This window comes from Petromyzon marinus, chromosome 20, assembly GCF_048934315.1.
Source record: "Petromyzon marinus isolate PM22_M1 ecotype Great Lakes invasive population chromosome 20, UKy_Petmar_22M1.pri1.0, whole genome shotgun sequence".
Taxonomy (NCBI): Eukaryota; Metazoa; Chordata; class Hyperoartia; order Petromyzontiformes; family Petromyzontidae; genus Petromyzon; species Petromyzon marinus.
The window spans coordinates 6,843,092-6,860,272 of NC_133686.1; the positions used below are offsets into that span (position 1 = coordinate 6,843,092).

Here is a 17,181-nt window from a genome sequence, read left to right on the forward strand (position 1 = left end):
TCCCATGTCCAACCTCTTTGCCGCACACGAGCGACTTCAAACCGCATGGTATAGCGAATTTTGGGGAGAAATAGGTTGGCCGCACAAACCGAACAGGCATAAAGCGAGGGGAACCTCTATACAGCACAACATATGATCACGTTGTGTGCACGTGTCAAGCCCCACATCTAAAAGTGACCAGACTCAACATTCCAATACTACAAATCACGACGTTTCGGAGGCAACACAAGCTTCCGTCATCAGGTGGAAACAGTCACAGCAACATTACTGTCGTGAGTAGAGAGAGAGAGCTGTTTGTGACACGAGATTATATAGTAGGGTAAGAAAGGGGGAGGAGCAAGGGAGGACGGATGCAGGGTGGGGGGGGATGTGAGAAGCTCCTGGGCATGGTACTCATGTACCACGGATGGGGGCGGGGGGGCGGGGGAGTGTTGGATGGGAGACAACGTCTCCGACCAGCACCACCTAGCCAGTGAGTTGGAGCACGTACACCAAGCCCTGAGCATGAACGGATACTCGGACCGTACAATCCGCAAAGCTGTCTCCCTAGCCATGCAGAGACAACCTTCTGAGGAGCCAACCAAAACCATCACTTTACCGTACACAGCAGGGGTTACCAAAATATTTCCAAAATGTTAAACAAACAAGATCCAGGTTCGTTTCAATACAGTACACAAAATCCGTGATTTAATCCCATCTGTAAAATATGTGATTCCTGACATGCAATACCCTGGTGTCTACAAATTGAGCTGTGGTTGCGGCAGCAGTTACATTGGGGAAACGAAACGACATGTGTCGGACCGCGTCCGTGAACACAAAGCAGATCTGAAACACGGTAGGACCAATACCTCTGCCGTTGCCAATCATTGTTTTAACGCTGTGGGCTCACACGAAATAGATTTTTCCAAGACGGAGGTACTCTGCAAACCTTATCGGCTACCTTCAGACATGTCTTCATGAAGCCATCCAAATATATAAACACAGACACAACTTTAACCGAGAGGGTGGGTACAAACTGAGCAATCATTGGAAGGACGTAATTAACCAGGTAAAGTCTTAACTGACTGTGATGTTTCCATCCAACCTGTCTATGTCAGCTGTTATCTCAACTCTCTGTCTCTCTCTCTATGTCTCTCTCTTAGATCTCTCATGCTCACATGCCCTTTGGATTGCACTCTCATGCCTTTGGATTGCACTCTCATGCTCACATGCCCTTTGGATTTCACTCTCATACTCACATACCCTTTGGATTGCACCCGTTGGGTTGCACTCCCTCGTCTAGTAGGCCGCTCTTCTCATTCTTTTCTACAGTTACATGCTAATTTCTCACATTAACATCATGCTAATCTCTCAGATTAACATAGCCACTTCCGTGCCCTCATTCAGGAGGCCGCTCTTCCATCTTACAGTTACATGCTAATGTCTCACATTAACATCACTAGCCCCGGCCACTTCTTTATAACCCTTGAGCTACACCCATTTCAAACCTTTTAAAACAGTCTTCGTCAGCAGCAGACCGTGCTTTCCCACCTGATGATGGACGCTTGTGTTGCGTGATTTATTTTATTTTATACCTACGTGACTTTACCGAAAGAACCAAAGAGTATGGATTCCTGCAGTCACGAAAGCTTCTTATCAACAAAAGTAATACTTTATATATGAGCCTACGCACAAAATGGCCCGGAATGGACTCGATCCAATCAGGTCTCTGAAAGCTAGGCAGGCCTTAGCTTGGATAGTGCTTCGATGAGCGACTGCTGTGCATTAACAAGTCTTATGTGAACTACATTGTCAGCAGAGGGAAATACAGCAACATCATATTGTAATATATAATGCCCGACAACCCCTTATCAGTGCCCTACCTTATTACAGACCAATTCAGAACTAATTGGTCACCCCGTGCCCTTATAAATCTCAACGTTAATCCTACAAAGTCCCATCACAAGGGAGAAACACAAAGAAATATACAACACAATTTTTGTTGCCCGTATTGAAACGGCTGTACGCCGTATGGTCCTGAAAATGCAATTTTCCTGTACAAGAATACGGGGTAAACCATGGTGGGTTGACAGCTGTAGTCTATTAAGCGTCGAGGCCTAAGTGGCCCGCCTTCTCAAATCCATGATGACCAGCGTGGTGAAGTATGGTCAAATATGCCATGACCGCCACGGCATGGGAAGGCCGCTATGCAGCAGTGGGTTGCCAAAAGGGGCTGTACACGTAGAAAGCCCACTGACACGCACATGCACATATATACTTGTTATGTTAAATCACGACGTTTCGGAGGCAACACAAACAAGCAAGGGATACAGCAATTTTGCTGTGACGGTTTCCACCTGAAGACGGATGTTTGTGTTGCCTCCGAAACGTCGAGATTTCATTTAGTTGTTTTCATTTATTTTACCTACGTGACTTTACCGAAAAAAACAAAGAGTATGAATCCTTGCAGTCACGAAAGCTTCAAATATAGAACTTATGTTATTCACTTGGCAACTATTATTCGCTGCACAATTTAATGTAGTACAGCAAATGTGGCAATTTTAAATGGGTTCAGTTTTCAATACTGTACGGGATCTATTGACCTTAATAAATTCACCACACCACACCCAAACAAACTAAACGATACAGGTAGTCCCCGACTTACGATGGCCCGACTTACGATATTTTCGACTTACGATGGGGTCGTCGTAACGCATCTCCATCGTAAGTCGGGGACTACCTGTATATTTTTGTTACCAGGTATGGCCCACTGAGCCATGAAACTCTTTTTTTCAGACGCGATCTGGCCACAAACGATAGCTCAACGAAAGCGGCGAACTTATTATGCGGAAATTAATAGCAGCAGCCAAATAAATACAAGCCGCACCTTCCGAAGGTCCCCCCTATAGCCTGGACAGACTGTCGGGACAAGTGCTGTTTGCGAGCACCTATGAACGCCGGCACTAAACCATCACAGAGATAAAGGTACCCCGTATAGCCTGAACAGACTGTTGGGGCAAGCGCCTATGAAGGCCGGAACTGTGGCACACGAGGGGGTGGGTAAACCATCACGCACCCCTTGACACACGCACTGCCCATTCACCTCCAAGAACCATCACTCAACGCTCCCGGATTTCCTGCAACTCCTCCTCTCCTTGGTAATGGTCGGGGGTGAGGTGGGGGAACTGGTTCTGCACAGCGTGGGCACAAACACATTCGGGATGCCAGCCCGCCCAATCGGCCTCGCTCTGCAGGCACCGGTAAAACAAAAAGACCCACCTTCATTATTAACCTTATTGAGTTCTATGTTCAAATGATTTTATCTTCCACGCATGAACGTGTCTGGGTGTGTGTGTGTTTTTTAATAATCAAACTGGGCATCTCACTTTGTCGTTCCAGTTACGGCCTGATGGCAAACACTTTAGTGGCGCTAATGTGTGTTGTTTTATGGTTAATAAAGTTAATTACAGTACGGTATGTGATGGCATTTTAAAATTCCGTATGTATATTATTATTATCACACGCAGTCACCTTTGTTGGTCGTGCCAGGGACATTGTTACCACGAACTTTATGGAATTTTCGCGTGGCACTAATTAATTACTGCTCTGGTTCGTGGAATAGTTTATGGGACATCGTGTTCCTCCATTGTCTTCGTTGTAGGATGGATCTTGCTGGGGAGTATGTTTCGTTGTCAATTCCAAGTTGTCCCCCAGTGGATTAAGAACAGGGCTGTAAATATATAATTCGTAAACACGTGGTATAAAATCAACTGTCTTACTCACATGTCTAAAGTTAAAACGTGTGGCTTCTGTAGGCATTGTTGTATTCAGTGCTTAATTTTAGCTTTAACAATCCGGTGTGCTGTTTTCGCCTTACTTTAACATAATATATATTTTTTTAATGTTTATAGGGTTATGGGAATATAAGTTACAATACTAGCGGATTATCATGCATGGCCTACCATATACCCAATAGTGGTAGTTCCATACGCCAATAACCCCTGCTCCAAGTCAGCATAGCAGCGTTGCGAAAAATATCAAGTGTTAAATGAAGCCCAGGCTGGATTATAAATAAGACAATCTTGTGTAATGTGAAGCTGGAAAGGCTTGTGTTTGACTTTATTGAGGCATCGCGAAAGGAAGCAGGTATTTTTTTTATCTTGTGGGAGTGGTGTGCCCATACATGCTGATGCTGCAGAGTAATTGTAGTGCATTTCGCTCTTGCAAAACGTTGTACTAGTGTGGCGCACCACACGGGTAAAACGTCGTGCAAGAGGGGCAGGGGGGGCAAGATGAGCAGGGAAGGAGGGATGGGATGCTGGGACGAAAGTCCCCATGAGAAAGAGGGCACGGCTCTCGATGAGCAGCGGGAAGAGAGACAGCGCCTGGCAGGAATGGGATGTCTACACGTGGTCTCTGCCAGATCCACTTTGCCTTAAATCAGCACACTGAGATATCAGACAGACTCGGTATGAAGATTCGCATCTTGAAATGTCACCCCGAGATCTAGCCACGTGCAACGCGTGTTGGGTGACACCGAGATATGGGGGGCGAGGGGATCACGTGCTTGTGACGTTTGCATGACCCGACCTTGAGAGGCACCCAAATTGTTATCTGTACCCCGAGAGTACAGAGAGACCTTGAGAAGCCTGCGTACCCCCCCCCCCCGCCTCAACCACTACCATTACACCCAATGCAGTCGTCAGTGGCATAGCTATCGAGTGTGCAGGCGGTGCAACTGCGCCGTGGCCCACGAGCCGAAGGGGCCAGAGGTCTGCAAAGGGACAGGGGGTGTGGGGGATTTGGACAGAAGAAGGCCCCCACTTAATTCCTTTCAGCAGGGCCCATGTCAACCACGCCATGCCACTGCCAGTAAAGTGTTGCGTTATACAAATGATCGTACCGTGTATACAGCAGGTACAAGGTGCCCCCCCATGTTTGTCGAACTTGACATACTCGGGTAAAACACATGCCAACGTTGGGCCACGCATTGGCTTAATGTGTTTGGAACCGCTGGACCAACGTTGGGCCAGCTGTGGGTAGGTTACTGCGTGACGTTTGATTTGTAAGCTCAGTAAAATCCGATGGTAATTATTGTACATGTATCTATGTCAGAATTATTAACGTCAGATATGCACGAGTCAAAATGTCAAGGTATATTTTTCGGAAAAGGTTGGAAAGGCTTTGAATAAATTTTCATATTGTCAGCCTTCATTGATTTTCGCACATTTGGCAATTATCATTGTTCGGCATAGGTTTGTAATACGTGTATCACAACACGATGAACACTCTTCAGTTAAGGTTAATCATAAGTTAAGTAGTTACAAAATAATTGTCGAGACATTCAATTAATAAGTTACACTTTATCCCGGCAAAATTCAACTTTGCACCACACTGGGTGGAGACAGTGGTGGGCAGAGTGGTTTACGCACCACGGTATTCACCCTGCACCTGAGTTCGATTCCTGGCCATGGCTAACATAAATGGTGACGAGCGATGTCTAAATCGGTCCTGAGCTCCCCTTACGTATCCAATCCGTATTGACCTGAGCGGTGAAGTATACTCAAACAACCCATATAGCTGACATTGCAAGGGCAGACCTTTTTTTCAGCAGCGCATGAACATAGGGCTGGGAAATAACACTAGAAATGCAATGCAATGTTTCACTATCATAGACTTTCTGTACTGCAGATAAATTAAAGTGTTATAATTGCACGTTCTAGACAGTGTTAGTTTCCTTATCGTGTCAAAACAAGAAGGCTGATACTTTGTATGCATGATATAAATCAAATACATGTTTAAAAAAAACAAGGGATATATTATTCACAGACCTTGTAACGATGGCACAAGTCAGCAATGGGGAAAATGTGAATATATTGACAAGGAATGTTCCTTATAATATTGCTGCTTTATAGGAATATGCCATGCGTTTATTCGATGTGCAGTATGCACAATGTGTTTATTTTTATTTTGCGGATTATTTACCAAGGTAAGACGTTCTTTAAATTACTTTGAAAGTATATGCGGGTGTGATCATATTATTTTATATGCAGGACATGACATTACCCACTCTTAGGACCAAATCACCCACTTTGCGACCGATCTCATCAGATCTCGAAAGTTAAGCGGGGTTGAGCCTGTATAGTGCTTGGGTGGGTGACAATCCTATACCACGTGTTGTTATAGGCTACTGTGGGGCTATGATGTGAACAGCAGAGGACAGTAAAATACATTGTTGTACTGCACTTCTATGATTAGTTGTCTATGCTCCCTGCCCTTCATGAACCAGTACTGATGAACATGGGTTCAAGTACAGTGAGGGAAAAAAGTATTTGATCCCCTGCTGATTTTGTACGTTTGCCCACTGACAAAGAAATGATCAGTCTATAATTTTAATGGTAGGTTTATTTGAACAGGGAGAGACAAAATAACAACAAAAAAATCCAGAAAAACGCATGTCAAAAATGTTATAAATTGATTTGCATTTTAATGAGGGAAATAAGTATTTGAGCCCCTCTCTATCAGAAAGATTTCTGGCTCCCAGGTGTCTTTCATACAGGTAACGAGCTGAGATTAGGAGCACACTCTTAAAGGGAGTGCTCCTAATCTCAGCTTGTTACCTGTATAAAAGACACCGGTCCACAGAAGCAATCAATCAGATTCCAAACTCTCCACCATGGCCAAGACCAAAGAGCTCTCCAAGGATGTCAGGGACAAGATTGTAGACCTACACAAGGCTGGAATGGGCTACAAGACCATTGCCAAGCAGCTTGGTGAGAAGGTGACAACAGTTGGTGCGATTATTCGCAAATGGAAGAAACACAAAAGAACGGTCAATCTCCCTCGGCCTGGGGCTCCATGCAAAATCTCACCTCGTGAAGTTGCAATGATCATGAGAACGGTGAGGAATCAGCCCAGAACTACACGGGAGGATCTTGTCAATGATCTCAAGGTAGCTGGGACCATAGTCACCAAGAAAAACAATTGGTAATACACTACGCCGTGAAGGACTGAAATCCTGCAGCGCCCGCAAGGTTCCCCTGCTCAAGAAAGCACATATACATGCCCGTTTGAAGTTTGCCAATGAACATCTGAATGATTCAGAGGACAACTGGGTGAAAGTGTTGTGGTCAGATGAGACCAAAATTGAGCTTTTTGGCATCAACTCAACTCGCCGTGTTTGGAGGAGGAATGCTGCCTATGACCCCAAGAACACCATCCCCACCGTCAAACATGGAGGTGGAAACATTATGCTTTGGGGGTGTTTTTCTGCTAAGGGGACAGGACAACTTCACCGCATCAAAGAGACGATGGACGGGGCCATGTACCGTCAAATCTTGGGTGAGAACTTCCTTCCCTCAGCCAGGGCATTGAAAATGGGTCGTGGATGGGTATTCCAGCATGACAATGACCCAAAACACACGGCCAAGGCAACGAAGGAGTGGCTCAAGAAGAAGCACATTAAGGTCCTGGAGTGGCCTAGCCAATCTCCAGACCTTAATCCCATAGACAATCTGTGGAGGGAGCTAAAGGTTCGAGTTGCCAAACGTCAGCCTCGAAACCGTAATGACTTGGAGAAGATTTGCAAAGAGGAGTGGGACAAAATCCCTCCTGAGATGTGTGCCAACTACAAGAAACGTCTGACCTCTGTGATTGCCAACAAGGGTTTTGCCACCAAGTACTAAGTCATGTTTTGCAGAGGGGTCAAATACGTATTTCCCTCATTAAAATGCAAATCAATTTATAACATTTTTGACATGCGTTTTTCTGGATTTTGTTGTTATTCTGTCTCTCACTGTTCAAATAAACCTACCATTAAAATTATAGACTGATCATTTTTTTGTCAGTGGGCAAACGTACAAAATCAGCAGGGAATCAAATACTTTTTTCCCTCACTGTACGTTCAACTAAAGGGCTACACATACATGGACAATAATTTAGTACTCAGATGTCTCAATGGCTTAGCCTTGCCAATGATGACGTCTTGATTTTAATAACATCCTCTGAATAGCAGATGGTTTTCTTAGGTAATTCCCATAAAATCAGCACATGCAGTAAATTCTGAAGGTGTTTTCTTTGGTAACGGCCAGCCTCTCACACCCCACCCATGTGATATCATTTATTACTCCTTACCCAAACGTTTCCAGTAATTGTGGTCAATATCCACAATCGCATGCTGTGGAATGTTTATTTTCTATAGGTGACGTTACACGGATTTGTTTATCTTCGTCTGAGCCAAACAGGCTGGTTTGACGCACATTGCAGGTTCTTTGCAATTCGTTCCAGCCATTCAAGAGGCTATTTTTTGTTGAATAATAAAGCAATAATTAAAAATACGTTTTTTCGAGGAAATTCGAGGACGTATTTCAGGAAGGTCCTGCATTGGGTTTTTATTTTAAGATGTTTTCAGATAATAAATGAGTGTTTTATACGTGTGGGCGGAAACCAGAGCACCTGGAGAAAAGCAAACACGTGCGAGAGGGAAAGATGGAAACAGATGCAGATGAGTCCACTTATTGTACCGCCTTCTCCATGGCAAGTTGAGGGATGGGAATCCTCTTTGATGGCCATGGCTAGGGAGTTTCACAACGTTTGTGCAGTCCACCAACCCTCGACTCCACAGTGCTGGATTACAGGCCACGTGCATAGCCACCACCACCGCCCATGAGATGCTGGCATGGGTGTAGGGAGTGTGAAAATTTACGGCTTGCCCAACATGAGGACACGCAAAGCACTGGGACAAATTAGTTGTTGAGCAACAACCATTTCGAAAGGCACTTGGTTAATTCGAAAAATACATTTGCTTCTCCTGAATTTCATCTTTCACCCCAGAAAACCCCCTAGCACTGCGTGCCTGCTTGGTTAGGCTATGTAGAAATAAGAGATGGTCTATGGAATCAATCATTACCATCGCTGTGAATGTTAAGTGTTCTATAAAATTCTGCAGTGCCTACCTAAGTGCACTTAATATATATAATATGCATTCCTTTTATATGATGAATGTAGACCGGTTTGGTCGTTGCAGTGGAAACACTAAAGGTTACGAGTAAGTACATAACCTCAGAGATGAAGTGAACCCAGTTCTAATCCCCGGTGTAGTCTCCATGATGAATCTGTCACACGAATGCACTGCCAATAAGTGTGCCGTGTGGAGGAAGAAGGGATACTGAAGTAAACTGAAAATTTTCACTCAAATCGTAATATCTGGATTGCCGTGGTATTTTAAAGCAAAAGTCGAGGCTTGTGTGTCTGATAATCTTGCAGAAGCGTGCATGCGTGTGTAAGGGATCAGATTTGTATTACTTTATTGACAGTGGGCACAAGTTTTGGATGCGTCTTACTTTGAGCATCTTATAATCCGGAGAATACAGTAACTGTTTTTCAGAAGCGACCTGGCCACAAATGATAGTTCAACGAAGTGGCTTATCAAGTGGACATTTATTTCAGCAAAATACCCCAAACGCGTGTCTCTAAATGTGGAGGGAAAACCGGAGGACCCAGAGAAGAATCCACGTGACCACAGGGAGAACACGCAAACTCCAAATATACAGCAGGCGTCAGGGTCGAGATCGAACCCACGACCTCCTGCATACCGGGTGAGGTAGTTAACATCTCGCCGTGGTGGAGCCACGCTGCGCTCTGCGAGCCCTCCACTCGAGCTCCCTCGAAGTGGTGGAGACCCTTCTGCCAGCAGTGGCGCAAGAAAGCGTTTGCAGGGCTGCCCCTTTTTCCTTATTAACTTTACGCATGGACAGAAAGGGAAGAACATGAAAATAGAAAATAATCAGACTCTTGGGCTGGAGATAGCTGTCAAGGTGGATTACAATAATTTCTAAATGCATTACTTCCCATTCCCAAATTCACATCATCACAGTGAACAGCACAAAAGTGTGCGAGCTGCTAGCTTGAACATTGTTACCTCCCAAGAGTGACCACGGTAAAATGGACGGTTGTACAAGATTGTCTGTTAAAAAAAAAACGCCTTTCATTTCTCCCACTTAATCCCAACCGCACAATATGCATCACGAGCGCGATGTGCTCGTCAACAACTCGTTATGCCCTCCGTAAAAGCAAGCCAGTTCCTCGTGGAGCTGGATTTACGTTGCCATTATGCTGGCACTTTTTAGGGCAGCTTTATTGTTCCACGTGGTTGAATAACCCGTTGATGGCTTATTTCAACGTAATGGTAACGTACAGAGGTTACAAAAACAGGTAACGGTGCTGCCCTGCAATCGCCTGCTCACTCCACCGCTGGCACAAGAGCTTCCACTCGGGGGGATCTCTAGAGAGCCCCACTGGAGAGGTATAAGCAAGAACTATATCGGTAAAGGGAGTCGAAACGTCGTGAGAATTTTATTGTTTTATATTTCTATTATTTTATTGTTTCCCTTCTACGTGACTTTACCAAAATAACCAAGAATATGAATCCCTGCAGTCACGAACGCTTTAAATCAAAATATATTACGTGGCCTGTTGCGTTTTATTACGATTTGAATCTGAGGTGACGTATGATGCATCTGTAGCTCTTTTCCTGAATTCTGTGGCTCCTTGAGCTGCTTGGGGGGCGGGGTGGGGGGGGGCATTGGGCCCCTTGCTACTAGACACGTGTGAAAAAAGAGCTTCATAGCTCACCGGATTCCTCCAGTATGAATACATATTCTGACTCTGCCTGGGCTTGCTCATGCCTCGTGCCACCACTGCTGTCCAGTTTGGTCAGAGCTCTCGGTTGCCTCGCTCGGTGCGGATCCGCTCTCTTCCGAGTATGCGGAGTGTGCGGCGTGGGGGGCACCCCCTGCTTGTGCAGCGCCTCGAGAGAGAGACGCGGCGGCCTCTGGTCCCTGCGCAGAGTGAAACGTCTCAACGCCGTTTGCATCTTTTATGCATCGCTTTCAAGCGTGAGCATTATTCAAAACCTCCAAAGGTAGAACGTACGGTGGTAAAAAAACGAAAGTAAAAAAAAATCCCCCCCTCCCCCCCAATAGTGTTGTGCTCAATATAGAACAATTTTGGTTTTGAGATTTTTGTAGTCTGTATAGCCTGCATAGAACATAATGAGAAATTTTGATTTAAAGCTTTCGTGACTGCAGTAATTCATATTCTTAGTTTTTTCGGTAAAGTCACGTTGAAGAGAAACAACAAAATAACAAAATATATATAAAACAATAAAAATTCTCACGACGTTTCGACCATAACTCAAACGGTCATCATCAGGTGTGTCGGTTTGCATAAATTTATTTTGAAAACGGCATATTTATTTATTTATATATATAAAAATAACGTTTGAGTCACGCGCAACGATTGGCTGTTTGCCAGGACTAGTCCATCTATTTTTTGAAAAGAGGAGGGGGGAGACGAAATTTGTTTTTATGTATGCTGTCTGAAAGCCACTGTAAGCGTGAACAATCAATCAAGAACTGAAATGATTTATCAAATCTTTCCAATGATTGCTAAGATAGAATCCATCTTCTCGGTTGAAATTGTCTCTGTGTTTGTATATGTGGATAGCCTCATGAACGAATCTCTCATGGAAGCCAGATGGCTTACAAAGAACCTCCGTCTTGGAAAAGTCAATGGCATGTGAGCCTACTGAATTAGAACAATGATCTGCTACGGCCGAGGTGTTGGTCCTACCGTGTTTAAGGTCTGCTTTATGTTCACGAATGCGGTCCGAGATATGGCGTTTGGTTTCTCCAATGTAACTACTACCACAGAGGCAACTTAGTTTGTAGACACCAGGGTATTGTATGTCCGGAATCACATCTTTTACAGACGGAACCAGATCACGGATTTTATGTAATGTGTTGAAACGGACCTGGATCTTGTGTTTATTCAAGATTTTGGAGATCTTTTTTTGTGATCCCAGCAATGTAGGGTAAAGTGATGGTTTTGAAAGGCTCCTCAAGAGGGTTCTTCTTCATGGTTTGAGTGATAGCTTTGCGGATTGTATAGTCGGAGTAACCATTAGCCCTAAGAGCTTGGTGTACGTGCTTGAGTTCACTGCTTATGTGTTCCTGGTCGGATATGCATTGGGCTCTATGATACAGAGTCTTGATGAGAGAATTCTTCTGTGATGGATGGTGGTGGGAATCCGGTTTCAGATAAGCATCCGTATGGGTAGCTTTCCTGTAGACAGAGTGGCTCATTGAACCATCAGGTCTCTTTTTAATTAGGACATCCAAAAAAGGTATCTTGCCATCTATTTCGACTTCCATGGTAAATCTGATGGCTGGGTGTATGGAATTGATGTGGTCGAAGAATTGGTCTAGAGCAGGCCGGCCATGTGGCCAGATGACAAAAGTGTCATCCACGTACCTCTTCCATAAGGTTGGGCGCAGAGTGGCAGTCTGGATGGCGTCAGTCTCAAATTTCTCCATGAAAATGTTAGCTATAACTGGAGAAAGGGGGGAGCCCATTGGGGTGCCCTCAGTTTGTTTGTAGAAAGTTCCATTCCAAGTGAAGTATGTATTGGTTAAACAGTGTCTCACCAGGGGGGGTACCTCAGTGTTTAGTCCTTGATGAACCAAGTCTTCAATGATTGCAATGGTGTCAGGTACAGGAACCTTGGTGAATAAGGAAACTACATCAAAACTGACAAGCAGGTCGGCATCGGATTGGGAACATGTAGACAATATGACTGCCTCTTCAGCTGCTACTATGTCGACCAAATGTAAGGAAAACCTGATTTCCAAATTTAACCTCCTCTTTAACAAAAGACCGGACCCACACACCAAAAAGTTAGACGTTAATAAAGTCGTAATTAATCGCAGTAACAGTTCTATTTCCGATGGTCTGAAATCCGTTTTAGCTAAAGGTCTAAACTTTGCAGTCACACCTAAACACATACCAGTTAATGATATAATTGCCCAAGTAGACGTTGCTCTCAGGGGCCTGGGTCACATCGCTGCAGACGTAGCAAGATCTGAAATCGCTGCAACCCTCAAAAACGCTAAGATGCCAGCTAGCAACCTCAGCAAAGATGAGCGTTTTGAATTATATAAATTAAAAAAGAGGAATGATATTGTAGTTCTCTCAGCTGACAAAGGCAATGCTACTGTCATCATGGATAAAATAGAATACAACAACAAAATTAAAGAATTACTCGACGATGGTAGTTATACAAAAATAAAAAAGAGATCCCACCAACAGCCTCGTCACACAAACCAACAAAATAATTTCTGATTCAACCGCATTAATTGATCAATCTAAACAGTTTTCGTTGAAACCTTCTGCTGCCAGGCCACCAAGATTATACGGCTTACCAAAAATACATAAAGTTGATACACCTCTTCGTCCCATAGTCTCTACTATCAGCTCCCCCACCTACAAACTAGCTCGTTTTTTGTCTGAAATCCTGCGTCCTTTCACTGGAAAGACCACCTCTGCGGTACAAAATTCTACTCACCTGGTATCAACAATCAAGGGTATTTCCCTGTCCCCAGACGACCTGCTTGTCAGTTTTGATGTAGTTTCCTTATTCACCAAGGTTCCTGTACCTGACACCATTGCAATCATTGAAGACTTGGTTCATCAAGGACTAAACACTGAGGTACCCCCCCTGGTGAGACACTGTTTAACCAATACATACTTCACTTGGAATGGAACTTTCTACAAACAAACTGAGGGCACCCCAATGGGCTCCCCCCTTTCTCCAGTTATAGCTAACATTTTCATGGAGAAATTTGAGACTGACGCCATCCAGACTGCCACTCTGCGCCCAACCTTATGGAAGAGGTACGTGGATGACACTTTTGTCATCTGGCCACATGGCCGGCCTGCTCTAGACCAATTCTTCGACCACATCAATTCCATACACCCAGCCATCAGATTTACCATGGAAGTCGAAATAGATGGCAAGATACCTTTTTTGGATGTCCTAATTAAAAAGAGACCTGATGGTTCAATGAGCCACTCTGTCTACAGGAAAGCTACCCATACGGATGCTTATCTGAAACCGGATTCCCACCACCATCCATCACAGAAGAATTCTCTCATCAAGACTCTGTATCATAGAGCCCAATGCATATCCGACCAGGAACACATAAGCAGTGAACTCAAGCACGTACACCAAGCTCTTAGGGCTAATGGTTACTCCGACTATACAATCCGCAAAGCTATCACTCAAACCATGAAGAAGAACCCTCTTGAGGAGCCTTTCAAAACCATCACTTTACCCTACATTGCTGGGATCACAAAAAAGATCTCCAAAATCTTGAATAAACACAAGATCCAGGTCCGTTTCAACACATTACATAAAATCCGTGATCTGGTTCCGTCTGTAAAAGATGTGATTCCGGACATACAATACCCTGGTGTCTACAAACTAAGTTGCCTCTGTGGTAGTAGTTACATTGGAGAAACCAAACGCCATATCTCGGACCGCATTCGTGAACATAAAGCAGACCTTAAACACGGTAGGACCAACACCTCGGCCGTAGCAGATCATTGTTCTAATTCAGTAGGCTCACATGCCATTGACTTTTCCAAGACGGAGGTTCTTTGTAAGCCATCTGGCTTCCATGAGAGATTCGTTCATGAGGCTATCCACATATACAAACACAGAGACAATTTCAACCGAGAAGATGGATTCTATCTTAGCAATCATTGGAAAGATTTGATAAATCATTTCAGTTCTTGATTGATTGTTCACGCTTACAGTGGCTTTCAGACAGCATACATAAAAACAAATTTCGTCTCCCCCCTCCTCTTTTCAAAAAATAGATGGACTAGTCCTGGCAAACAGCCAATCGTTGCGCGTGACTCAAACGTTATTTTTATATATATAAATAAATAAATATGCCGTTTTCAAAATAAATTTATGCAAACCGACACACCTGATGATGACCGTTTGAGTTATGGTCGAAACGTCGTGAGAATTTTTATTGTTTTATATATATTTTGTTATTTTGTTGTTTCTCTTCAACGTAACTTTACCGAAAAAACTAAGAATATAATGAGAAATGTTCTTGGTTCTTTCGGTAAAGTCACGTAGAATGGAAATAAAATAATAAAAATAAAACATAATAGAATAAAATTCTCACGACGTTTCGGCCACAACACAAGTAGCCTTCTTCAGGTGAAGGAACAGAACTGTCAGGACGACAGCACTTCAATGAACACTGCTAAGCTTGGCAGCGTCTTTTAAGCTGGGTGGGAGGAGCAGAGCGCCTTGACAAAGGAGTTTACATATGAACAGAATAATTTAGCATTGAAGTAGCTGTGTTAATGTATTGGATTAGCAGGGTGTTAAAGTCAGAAATTAACATGTAACTGGGTGATTAGCATGATGTTAGTGTGAGGGATTAGCATGTAACTGGTCACGCAAGTAGCTATGTTAAAGTCAGAGTTTGCATATCAACAGAGGCATTTAGTATATTGACGCTAATGAACTGCAACTACCCAACTTTCATACAATAAACCGATGTGAAAGAACTAAATATAAACTACATCAATATAATCAATGTACTCAATATATTATTCAATAAGTTGAGCTATTAACATAAAGTAACTGGGTTTACACTACACTATATAATGAATACCATATAGTAAACTTATAAAAAAAACTAAAATATAAACTACATCAATGTTATATTCTTGGTTCTTTCGGTAAAGTCTCTCAGGTCCAGCTCCTCTGCCTCTGTCCATTTAAGGCCACGGCACAGAGAGGTTGCTTCACTCTGTGTGCGTGTCTCTCCCCATATGTCTCTGTGCTAACCCGTGATGCTTGGATGTCGATATATGTGTATGCGGTTTGTTTTCCAGCACTCTCTTGGATTTCACACTTAACTTATAATTTAGCAATCTTTGAAATAACATATTCAACCAGACCATGCGTTAATTGTGATTTGACCGACCATCTGTGTTGCTTTATATAGTTTCTAAATTTTGCTAAACCCTGTTTGATTTAGTGTGCTGCTCCGTCTTTGTATCCCCTTGTGTATCTCTTAATTCCCTCTATTTGGGTGTCTGTATATATATCTGCGGTTATGTGTTTCCTCTCTCTCTTAAATTTAGCTCTTCTGTACCTGATGAAGATTGCTTGTGTTGCAATCGAAACGTCGTATAGTATTATAGTATTATGTTATTTTATTATGTCTTATTTCTACGTGACTTTACCAAAAAAAAACAAAGAGTATTATGCATTATATTGATATGTCTCCAACTAAACTTTTTTCTTCTACATTACACGACTATACACTATAATATACACTGCCATAGACAAACCCCACCCTTGAATTATACAATGCGTTACTATACACTACCCTATACTTTAGACTATAAAATATTAGACTTGTAATATTACACTATGTATTATTCTACCAACCCTACTGTATTCCACACTGCTGTATATTCACTATACAATTACGATACTATATATTGCCTTATGAATTATGTTAAACATTACACTGTTATACTATTTATAATACAACATGCTATAAACCATACCATTGACCGTCGTGTGAAAGGTACTAAGAGGCAGTGCCAGCGAATGGACTGCGGTCTGAAAGTCACCGTAAAATACAATCAATCAAGAACCGAAATGGTTTATAACGTCTTTCCAATGGTTACTAAGCCAGAATACATCTTCTCGGTTGAAATTGTCTCTGTGTTTGTATATGTGGATGGCCTCATGAACGAATCTCTCATGGTAGCCGGATAGCTTGCAGAGAACCTTCGTCTTGGAGAAGTCAATATCATGTGAGCCCACTGAATTATAACAGTGATCTGCCACGGCTGAGATGTTCGTCCTACCGTGTTTCTGCTTTATGTTCACGGATGCGGTCCGAGATATGTCGTTTGGTTTCTCCATTATAGCTACTACCACAGAGGCAACTTAGTTTGTAGACGCCCGGGTACTGTATGTCTGGAACCACATCTTTTACAGACGGAACCAGATCACGGATTTTATGTACTGTGTTTAATGATTTTATGTACTGTGTTTAATGATTTATGTACTGTGTTTAATGATTTTATGTACTGTGTTTAATGATTTTATGTACTGTGTTTAATGAGAAATGTCCTCCTACCTGAGTGACTCATTCATGACCAGCTGCTTAAGAGTGTATAGCATAGGCAGACCAATGCATTGCAGCTCATAGCACATCTGAAAATGATTGGTAACGTGTAACGTCAGTTCCAAGAGGTGCTAATGTTTTGAGGATTGTTCTAGTGTGTGGCCTATGACCCTATCACCTGGAGATGCGC

The 17,181-nt window shown here is 43.2% G+C and overlaps 1 protein-coding gene across 1 annotated transcript in view; it reads left to right on the forward strand.

Annotated features, from left to right (window-relative positions):
- The first annotated feature begins 3,130 nt into the window (after window positions 1-3,130).
- Window positions 3,131-17,181, forward strand: part of INF2 (inverted formin 2) — a 56,115-nt gene continuing 42,064 nt past the window's right edge. The window contains exon 1 of the mRNA XM_032957632.2: window positions 3,131-3,239. The gene's annotated coding sequence lies outside the window, so the exon portion shown is untranslated. The remainder of the gene's footprint in view (window positions 3,240-17,181) is intronic.